The sequence below is a fragment of the Octopus bimaculoides genome, chromosome 23 (genome assembly GCF_046866305.1).
Source record: "Octopus bimaculoides isolate indiv1 chromosome 23, ASM4686630v1, whole genome shotgun sequence".
In the NCBI taxonomy this organism is placed as follows: domain Eukaryota; kingdom Metazoa; phylum Mollusca; class Cephalopoda; order Octopoda; family Octopodidae; genus Octopus; species Octopus bimaculoides.
In genome coordinates, this window is record NC_142950.1 from 5,399,994 (window position 1) to 5,409,993 (window position 10,000).

A 10,000-nucleotide genomic window follows, 5' to 3' on the forward strand; every position below is an offset into this window, starting at 1 on the left:
AAAAGAGACCGATAGAATAAGTACTAGGCTTACAAAGTACAAGTCCTGGGATTGATTTACTCGACTAAAGGTGGTGCTCCAGCATGGCCGCCGTCAAATTACTGAAACAAGTAAAAGAGCAAAAGATATATATACATATATATATATATACACACACACACACACACACACACAGATACACAAAATGATGTATACATATACAAGCGTTTTGAACTTTTGTTCTTTTGGTTGTTTCAGCATGGCAAATGGGTGTGTGTGTGTGTTGTCAGTAGAGGACTGCATGTGATGTATGGTAGTGCAATATGGACAAGTAGCCATTTAGAGAGAGCTACATGTGATGTATGGCTAGTGTAACATGGTGCCATGAACAGAGAGGCTTTGCCTCCGACGGCCCTCCCCCCACCTCCCACTTGATAACCGGCGATGAGAAACCGACCGATGGAATAAATACCAAATCTTTAAAATGATGTATTGGCGAGAAGGGTGGGGGTGGTGGAATCGATTCGTCTGACTAAGCATTTCAAGGAAGGGGGGGGGGGACTTGCCTCCACCCACCCCCATACCTACCCTATCCCAGCATGGCTGTAGTCCAATGAGCGAAATAAGTGAAAGATGAGAGGTGAGAGAAGGATAAAAACAAACATCGTCAGATACCGTCTGACCCAGGACGAAAAAGAAAAGAATGAACAAAGAAAGGTAAAAAAAAATTAAATCGTCCTTGCTTCCATCTAAAATCAGTTTTAATTCAAAGAGTAATTCTCCTGTCTTGAGGAAACAACACAAAAGCATGAGTAAGAAGAAGAAGAAGAAAAAAAAAACACGGGTCTTACGTAAAAGAGAAAGAAGAAAATTTGAATAGAGCAGTTTAGTTTTACAATAAACAGGGCGACTATTTGAGAAATGCGCTGTTAGTAAACAGTGTTTTTACATAGCTATCTGGGGTAAGGGTAGACGAGAGAGAGAGAGGGGAGGATGGAGATATACCCAGGGTAGATGTTCTCAGTCAGAACGGCTGCCGGTAGTCAGCAGTTCTGGTGATAAATTACGGTAGGAATATACTGTTACTAGCAAACATAATAGCATACAGTAAGTTATATTACATTGAACACACACACATGCATAGTGATGTATCACATTATATTGCGCGAAACCAGTGCTAGAAATAGAAGCTTAACTGAGCCGAGGGAATCACTGCCGGCTAGAAATAGCAGTTAAACTCACTTAATTTCTGCTGTGTCATCTTGGGAATGTAATTCTTGATATTTGAAGAAAGCGGAATGCCTTTGATTGTAGTAATCATAGGCTTGCTTGAACCAGAACTGACCTGGCAGCCAAACGACAGTCAATGTCATCACTATCATCGCTGTTATAGACATTATTAACGTCAGCTTCGTAACAAAAGCCCGTCTCCATCACCGACACTATCATCATCAGAATCATCATCCTCAACTCCATTATCATCCCCACCACCACCACCACCACCGTATTCCTCCATGACAAGTAAAGGGAATGGGGAAAGAAAAGAGAAAAGGGGTTTTATTAGAGCTATTTATCAATCGCTGTGGTATCAGTCAGTCTCCACGGTAACAAATGTTATCAGTTTCTGGCTCTACCATAAAGACAAAAAATTTAACATCTTAATAGCAATTCCCCACCGCCATAATCATTAAAATAACTTTGTAGAGTCTTCCATAGTTTTTCGTCGTTATTATTTCATTGTATAGGTCTCCATACATGCAGGTTTTGATCATATTCGCAAAATACCGTCTCAATTTTTGTTAATTTCTTTTTGTTTTTAATAGATTAGTCTATAGAAAACGGTTGTGGCCAAAACTTCCATAGGCCCTGTTTGACTAGAGGCAGCAGCCAACATCTTCACAATTCCTGCGTGATGAGAGGATGTCGTCATGACTTCGCAAGTCCGATGTGACTGGTGTGGGGGGGGGGGGGGACAGCACTGGATTAACCTATCAAGCAAAATAAACACGTGCTTTGAACATCGAGGGAAGGGGTGGGGACACCACAGAAATGGTAAATGGTTTACGGCACAAAATAAATCACTTTAAACTTGCTAAAGTAATATTCGAAGTGTTCATGGTGTCATTGTGAGGATTTGATAAAAGATCGGTAGGTGAAAACTTTTCAAATATAGATAAAGTGGAATTATACAAAAAAAAAAAAAAACATTATTTTGAAAGTTGCTGTTTGTTTTGTTTCATTTTGAATAATAAAATTTAATTTATGGTTTATTATCATTTATATTTTGAATTACATTATTAATGGGGGGCACCAAAATCTTTTAAGTGCTTTGGGCCGCTATAGGTCTTAATCTAACCCTGTTGGGTCTAGTGGTCATGACCTTCATAATCCCTATGTCACTGGGACTAGTAGCTGTGGCCTTTACAGGCCTTCCTAAAGCACCGAGACTGAAGGAAGTAAAGCAGTGCACACGAGCAGCAGTAAAGACAATCATAACTGGCACGTTTCACCTGTAGATTACTCCCAGGTATTCAATTACTTACCTGTGTGATATAAATTTATGAAAGCCAAGTTGGCCACAACCACCTTAGTGCCTGCCTGGCTGTCTCTAGTGAGATTTGAACTAATGGTCTATTGGTTTACATATATAGCAGAATTTTATTTAACCATACTTCATTCAACATTGCTTAGCACTCCTCCAATTAAACACAGTAATTTGTTTTCATTTAATTTTCTAAGTTAAAAATAATTTTGTCAAAATAATTACGTCATTATTAAGTTAATATCTGGAACATAAATTAACATAGAATTCTGATGGAAGGTTTTCACTTGAGGTCCATTTCAAAATAGGGAGCGTATATCACAGAACCAGGTGTGGCTTCAGTCGGATTCATAACAAACGGGTTATTGTTGAAATTAGAGAAGAATGCATTATGAGAAGAGGAGGGAAAAGCCACCAAGTCCATCCCTCTGACAGATTTGCTAATTTTACAATTTGCAAAATTCCATCGTTAAATCTTTCCAGACTTACATTTTTCTAGCCATTAGACTGTTGCCTATGTATTTTGATTAATTCACTATAACTGGACAGTGTCTCTCTCTCTCTCTCTCTCTCTCTCTCTCTCTCTCTCTCTCTCTCTCTCTCTCTCTGATATGAGTAGCTCCACTACTTTTGCTACCTCTGCATGACCCCCTTGCATATTTTTAAGTTTGGTGCTGGCACCTTTTCTATTATTCTCTTCTGTTAAATCACTAAGTTACAAGGATGGAAACAAACCAACAATACAGTTCTATATTTAAGAGATGAGGAATTATTTACATTATTTACATTCGACGGATATTTGTCCTCATCTTCTTTGTTGTTAACACAACATTTTGGCTGATATACCCTCCAGCCTTCATCAGGTGTCTTGGGAAAATTTCAAACCCGGTTTCTCATTCGTAAGGTATTTTCCGATGTTACTATTATTATTATTATCATTCAGGTCACTGCCTGGAATTGAACTCAGAATCTTGGGGTTAGTAGCCCACACTCTTACCACTACGCCCACGAGCATATGGCATAGTGGTTAAGAGCACGGGCTATTCTGAGTTCGATTGCAGACAATATAACCCATGCTAGCATGGGTTGGACGAATTGACTGAGGACTGGTGAAACCGGATGGCAACACCAGGCTCCAAATCTAAATTTGGCAGAGTTTCTACAGCTGGATGCCCTTAATAATAATAATAATAACAACATCAAAAAATACCTTAGGAATGAGAACCCAGGTTCGAAATTTCCCCAAGACACCTGATGAAAACTGGAGGGTATATCAGCCGAAACGTTGTGTTAACAACAAACAAGACAATGACAAATATCTGTCAAACCAACAAGCAGTGGAGAGACAAATACAAAGATACATACATTATATATAGGTGTGTGTGTGTGTGTGTGTGTGTGTATGAGTTTATAGATATGTATATACATGTGTGTGTATATCTGTGTGTGTACTTCCTTGTCTTGACATCTCATGATAATTGTCAACAAGTGTTATTTGTTTCCAATCTTCCATGGAAACATGTCTGGCCACCAAGAAATATTGGCTTGCTTGGAAACAAGCGAGGATTAGCAACAAGAAGGGCATCCAGCTGTAGAAAATTTGTCTCAACAAATTCCAATTCCGGCTGACCTGTGCAAGCATGGAAAAGGGGACGATGATGATGATGACAACAGCTACAATAAAGACGATGATGATGATAATGGCAATGGTGATGATGAGGATGATAAACAATAATGATAGCTATGATGATGATGAAGATGATTATGATGACAGTGATAATGATGATCTTGACAACAATGACAACAACGAAAGCAACAACAATGATGATTGTGATGATGGTGATTATGACAGCGATGATGATGATTATGACAACAATGATGATTATGCCGATGACGATGATACACCAAACATCTACAGACTGATGACAGATGAGAGACAAGCCCTGGTGATTTAGCTACCCACCAGGTGTAAAGTTGCCGACTGACGAGAGGTGAGAGGTGGACAGACAGACAGACAGAGGAATCAGGCTCTTATTTCCCAGCCATATCACTTCATTAGTTCCAGGTTCTGTGGTGAGGAATGTGAAGCATCTTTCAATAACATTTCATTTCAAAAGCCATCACCATTTTGTTTGTTGCTTTTCTTTTTCCTTCCATATTTTATTTTTTTTTTTTTTGGTGAGGAGGGGTTGTTTTGTTTTGCTTTTGCTTTTTAGAGTTACTTTTTTTAGTTTTTTTTTTTTGTTTTCTCTTGCCACATCTCACATTCTTGATTGCTGCCCCCACATCAACTTTATTACATCATCACCTTCATATCATCATCACCACCATCATCATCATCATCGTTGTCAGCCCCCTCATATCCTTTATCGTTTACTTATTTCAGCCATTAGACCGTGGCCATGTTGGAGCACTGCCTAAAAGAATTTTAACCGAACAAATCGACCCCAGTACTAATTTTTAAAGCTTGGTTCTTATTATGACAGTCTTTTTTGCCAAACTGCTAAGTCTCTTTGTGTCTGTATTTGTCCTCCACCACCACCGCTTGACAACTGGTGTTGGTGTATTTATGTCTCTGTAACTTAACAGTTCAGCAAAAGTGACTGATAGAATGTTGCACTCACAGTTGCAAGATCATGGTTTCAGATCCTAGACTGACTGGTGCATTGCATTCTTGAGCAAAACACTTCATCTCGCGTTGCTCTGCAATTACTTTGACACACCTGAATGGTGGAGAAAAGTAGTTGGTGGTCTATGCTCCACAGGGAGAGGATGGCTTATGTAAGTAATACATGACATGCTGCCTGCTACCTTCACTGCACTATGTCACTCTGCCAAATATCCTGACATCCACCATATCCGTTCCTCTAGAATTTTTTCTCACTTTAAATTCTTTCATTCAGTTTTCAATTGCTATACCATGACACCACTTTCAAGGGTTTCGATCAATTAAATTAACCTGCATAGGCCTTCTTTCAGGGCAACAAAATCCAAAAGGATAGCTGGAAGCAGGATACTGAAGCAGAGCTGAAAAAGCAAAGATCTAACTGGAGAGAAGCAGAAAAAAAACAGCCTGGTGTTGAGAACAGGAGAGAAATGTAGTAAATGCATTATACTCCATGGGGAGCAAATTGCTTCTGTAATACATTACATGTTGCCTTCTCCATTCCCTGCACCATGTGCCTCTGCCATACATCCTGGTTATTCACCACATTTGTTCTAGTTTATTTTTCTTGCTTTTATACTCGTTTATTCTCTTTTTATTTCCATGCTGCAGCCCCACCTTTAAGGGTTTCATCCAATTAAATTAACCCTGATAGGCCTTCCTTCAGTGCAGCAAAATCCAAAAGGACAGCTGGAAGTCAGATACCACAGCAGGACTGAAGAAGCAGGGATCCAACGGGAGAGATGCGGAAAAAGACAGCCCAGGTTTGAGAACAGTATGGAAAAGTCATTGAATGTCCTACACTACATGAAGAGCAAAAGGCTTCAGTAATACCCCACATGTTGCCCTCTACATTCACCACACCATATGACTCTACCATACATCCTGGTTATTCACCACATTTGTTCTTCTACTTTATTTTTCTTGCTTTTATACTCTTGTATTCAGTTTTCAATTGCAATGCTATGCTACCATCTTCAAGAGTTTCATTCAATTAAATTAACCCTGATAGGCCTTCTTTTAATGCAGCAAAATCCAAAACCATAACTGAGGACAAGGCCCGAAATTTGGGGGGGGGGGGGGCAGTCGATTAGATCGATGCCAGTACGCAACTGGTACTTAATTTATCGACCCTGAAAGGCTGAAAGACAAAGTCAACCTCAGCGGAATATAACTAGGGACAGGGTACTGAGGCCGAAATGAGAAAGGATCCAAAAGGAGAGAAGCAGAAAAGACAGCCCAGAGTCAAGATCAGAGTAGAAAAGTGGTCGCTGAACTCACTCCATTACAAGTGAAGTGCTTTAGCAAGTAAGTAATATATATATATATATATATATGTGTGTGTGTGTGTATATTGCTTTAGCAAGTAATATATATATAGCATCAATTAACTTGATACACAAAGCATCTTAACATAAGTATAAACTCAACTGACACACATAGCATTTAGGAATACAGCTTGGTGAACTGGTACACATGACATCTATAATCTAGGGCAGTGGTTCTCAACTGGGGGTCCAAATGACCCCTGGGGGTCCATGCAAGCAAAATAGTAAATTGGGTGCCCAATGTAGTATATTAAGGGACCATGGAAAAAGTTTTGCTTTAGATGTATTCATTGCAGGAAATGGCTGAATTCCTTTTTCTTTCTCTAATGTTCGACCTACACAAGTAAACATGTGAAAAGTAAAATAAGCATTTTGAAAGAGGTAGCTATAAAACTAATTTATGAACATGGAATGGCTATGGGGGTCCATTGGAATAAAATAGTAATCAAAGGGAGTCCATGCAAGCAATATAGTAAATTGGGAAGCCACAATAATATTTTAAGGACCCCTGAAAAGATTTAGTTTTAGATGTATGTAATTGGTATGTATTGCAGGAAACAGCCAGGTTTTATTCTCTGATATTTTACATAGTTTAACCTACACAAGATAATACATGAAAAGCAAAATGGGAATTTTGAAAGAAGTTTCTATAAAACTAATTTATGAACATGGAATGGCTCTGGGGGTCCATCGGAATAAAATGGTATTCAAAGAGAGTTCATAGATAGAAAACGGTTGAGAACCACGTTTTACCATAGTTCAACCTACATAAGTGAATGTGTGAAAAGCAAAATAGGAATTTCGAAAGATGTTTCTATAAAACTAGTTTATGAACATGGAATGGCTCTGGGATAGGGTCCATCAATAAAACAGTAATCAAAGGGCACCAGAGATCACAAAAAAGAAAAAGTGGTTGAGAACCACGTTTAACAGAGTTCAACCTACACAATACATGAAAAGCAAAATAGGAAATTTGAAAGAAGTATTTATAAAACTAGTTTATGAACATGGAATGGCTGTGGGGTGGGGTCCACTGGAATAAAACAGTAATAAAAGGGATCCCTAGATTTAAAAAAAAAAAAAAAAGCAGTTGAGAACCACTGACCTATGAAGTATTATTTTGACTGTAAGAGATGTACAGCATCAATGACTAAGGAATATAGTGTGAATCTTTTTTTTTAAGTGTTACATCAAAGAAGTATTTAAAAATGTCTGTGCCCCCATCTGTATTCTTACCTCATAAACGCAGGCATTATTAATCCTGAAGTAGACAGAACATATCCAAGGTGAACATTTTAGAATAACTTTTTAAAAGCGTGTTAAGACTCCTCACTGTTTGTCATAGATATATACATAAACACACGCACGCACGCACGCACGCACGCACGCACGCAAACATGCATATATAGATGCCTGTACGATGCGTGTGCCTGTATACTATAAACACTTGTGTCACAGAACTTATAAGTTCGCTGGCAGCTTGACAATACTTTGGTTGTGTATGCGAGAGAGTGTGCACTTGGCTGTGTGCGTGTGTGCGTGTGTGAAGTTGGTTTTGAGTGTGTCAGTGTGTGCAGTTCTAGATGTGTGTATGCATGTGTGAGGGGGGAGAGAGAGAGAGAAAGAGAGAGTTTGCTAATAGTGGTAGTAGTATCCTAAGAATTAAGCAACAGAGGAAGTAGGATGAGTGAACAAGTGTGGAAGCAGGAGATGATGAGATGAGGAGCGGGAAGAGTATAATTAGAACATGTACGTGTGTGTGTGTGTGTGTGTGTGTGTTCGCGTGCGATGGGATGGGGGTGGATCGAAAGGGAGTGGAGTGAGAATTTGAACAGAACAAAAATGCAAACCAAGACAAAAAAAACAGAAAAGCAAAGATACAAAATATGTAAAAGAAAAAATAAAATGAAAATAAAAAAAGATAAAAGTTAAAGAAAATGCAATTAAATTTAATTAAATATTTTCCATTCGTTGAATAATATAGTCTTTTTTTTATTTATTTACTTTTTTTGTTTCTTTCATCTTGTACTTATTTCAGTCGTTAAACTGTGGCCATGCTGGGGCACTAGCTTGAAGAATTCTTAGACAAATGAATCGACCCCAATACTTTTTTTTCATAAACTTGGTACTTATTCTATCGGCCTCCTTTGCCAAACTGCTAAGTTACAGAGAAGTAAACTCAAACACTAGTTGTCAAGGGTGGTGGAGGACAAACGCATATATATATATATATATATATATATATACACGACAGGCTTCTTCCAGTTTCCGTCTACCATATCCACTGACAAGGCTTTGGTTGGAAACGAGGCTACAGCAGAAGACACTTGCCCAAGGTACAACATAGTGGGATTGAACCTAGAACTATGTCGTTGAGAAGCAAGCTTATTACTTGGTAAATATTCTATTTCCAAGAACAATCTGCTTAACATCCAAAGCGACCCCATTCTGCTTCCATGTGAGCCCACAGTGCCACCAAGTTAAGTGGCACTACCCTGGTTTAAAACCCACTGACTCAGAACATGGTTATGTCATTTGCGTGTGCCATTCACTGCTTGGCATTTGTCAAGTAAGCCAACTGAAAAGACGGGATGGTCACAATTGGAGAGGCTTTCACTCAGTGGTCTTCTTGCTTCCAGTGGTAAGTTCAGAGGAACACTTGATGCTACGTTCAGACAAAGGACATGTTTTCCACCTTTGTTTGTAGCCAATACGAGAATCTAGACATACAGAAACGGAGGGCACAGCGAGAAGACCACAACATCACCTGGCTGCATCTTACTATAGTGGGCGTTATGTCCATCTGTCTGTCTGTGTGTCTGTACCCTCTTCATGATCAAATGGCTAGACCAATGATCACAATGTTTTTTCAGGATTATGTAGGAGGGAATCAGTAAGGTTTTTAGCGGCAAAAATGTGAAGAAGTATGATTATTTGGTAGATACTGAGGGTAATTGTTCAGTTTACAGGCATAAAAAAAGTAAATAAAAATTAAGGGGGAGAGAACTAATAAAAGAAGCAAAGGGAAGTAAGTCAACTTCCTACTATAATGGCCATTATGTCCGTCTGTCTGTCTGTCTGTCTGTTCCCTTTTCACGGTCAAATGGCAGCACCAATAGCCATGATGTTTTTCAGGATTACAAAAGAGGTAATCAGGGAAAAATGTGAAAAAGTATGATTATTTAGTGGATATCAAGTTTTGTATTAATAAACCGCCTTTGATGTTTTTTCTTTTATTAAAATTCCAGCGACAAGGATTAACTCTGGATTCCTCCCCCGTATAGTTTGTGAATTTAGAGGGTTTAGATTTGTGATACTATCCCTTTATTTCCCATCATAGATGGGCAGATTCCTAAAGATTCTGTTCGCACGTTCCCAGCAAACAAGGCACAAGGCCCAGACTTTAAATCGTGTAGGTGTATATTTTCACCCACTCCGATCTTTACACATGGTCAGTTATACGTCACAATGAGTAGAGCAACGGAT

General features: G+C 38.8%; 1 protein-coding gene across 7 annotated transcripts in view; it reads right to left on the bottom strand.

Moving 5' to 3' along the window:
• The window catches only part of LOC106871450 (CDC42 small effector protein 2), a 168,227-nt gene that overhangs the window by 30,810 nt on the left and 127,417 nt on the right, over positions 1 to 10,000 (bottom strand). Inside the window, exon 1 of one of the 7 annotated variants that reach the window (XM_014917921.3) lies at positions 7,751 to 8,115. The exons of the other annotated variants lie outside the window; for them this stretch is intronic. The gene's annotated coding sequence lies outside the window, so the exon portion shown is untranslated. Of the gene's footprint in view, positions 1 to 7,750; positions 8,116 to 10,000 lie in introns of those variants that run through there. 7 annotated transcript variants of the gene reach the window in all.